The following is a 1246-nucleotide window of genomic DNA, read 5'->3' as shown; positions in this document are numbered from 1 at the left end:
CCCCCCCCCAAGGAATGACATGGCAGATGCAACTGAAGACCCCATCCATAAACAGATGGCTAAGATGTCAGAAATTGAGTTCAGAGTCTGGATAGCAAATAAGATCAACAGAATAAATGAAAGGAGGGAATTACAATTTCAAGGAATTATTCAAAAGATGTCTCAAGAATTCAATGATTTCAAAGACAAAATGACCAAAGATTTTAACATATTGAGGCAAGAGTTTGCAGCCCTCAAGGATCTGAAAAATTCAGTAGAATCCTTTGCTAACAGAGTGGGGCAGGCAGAAGAAAGGATCACTGACATGGAAGACAAAGCTTTTGAATGTGCCCAAGTGCTCAAAGACGTAGAGAAATGGCAAGAAAAAATGGATCATTCTCTCAGAGAGCTCTGGGATGATTCAAAGAAAACTAATATCAACTTATAAGAATCCCTGAAGATGACAAATTTGCTTCACAAAACACAGAGGCTCTTCTTCATGAAATTGTGCAAGAGAACTTTCCAGATATGTCAAGAGATTCTGAAATTCAAATAGCAGATATTTACAGAACCCCAGTACAACTCAATCCAAATAAGACATCCCCTAGGCACATCATAATTAACTCCACTAAAGTTAATATGAAAGAGAAAATTCTAAAAGCAGCCAGACGTAAGAAAACCGTAACCTGTAAGGGGAAGAATATTAGAATGACTGCAGATATATCTACTGAAATCTTTCGGGCTAGAAGAGGGTGGTCATTGACTTTTAATCTCCTAAAACAAAACAATTTTCAAACCACGATCCTGTATCCAGCTAAACTGAGTTTCATCTATGATGGAGAAATTAAATACTTTAACGACATCCACATGTTGAAGAAATTTGCCATAACTACACCAGCTCTCCAGGAAATTCTAATACCTATCTTCCATAATGACCAGTGCAATCCTCCACCACAAAAGTAACCTCACTCAGAAACTTTTGATCAAATTCCAACTTCTAAAGTGGTGAAAGGAATAAAAATGTTCACTGGACTTTTGAGCAACTTGATACCCTAAATTTTACCAGGATTATCAATAATTTCAGTCAAAGTGAATGGCTTAAATTGTCCCCTAAAGAGGCACAGATTGGCTGATTGGATACAGAAACTCAGACCAGACATCTGCTGTATTCAAGAATCTCACCTTACCTTAAAAGACAAATATAGACTCAAGGTGCAGGGATGGTCATCTATATTCCAGGCTAATGGAAAGTAGAAAAAAGCAGGTG

The sequence above is a fragment of the Otolemur garnettii genome, unplaced genomic scaffold (assembly GCF_000181295.1).
Source record: "Otolemur garnettii isolate 467f Iridium unplaced genomic scaffold, OtoGar3 scaffold00109, whole genome shotgun sequence".
Classification (NCBI taxonomy): domain Eukaryota; kingdom Metazoa; phylum Chordata; class Mammalia; order Primates; family Galagidae; genus Otolemur; species Otolemur garnettii.
This window is presented reverse-complemented; position numbering follows the sequence as displayed.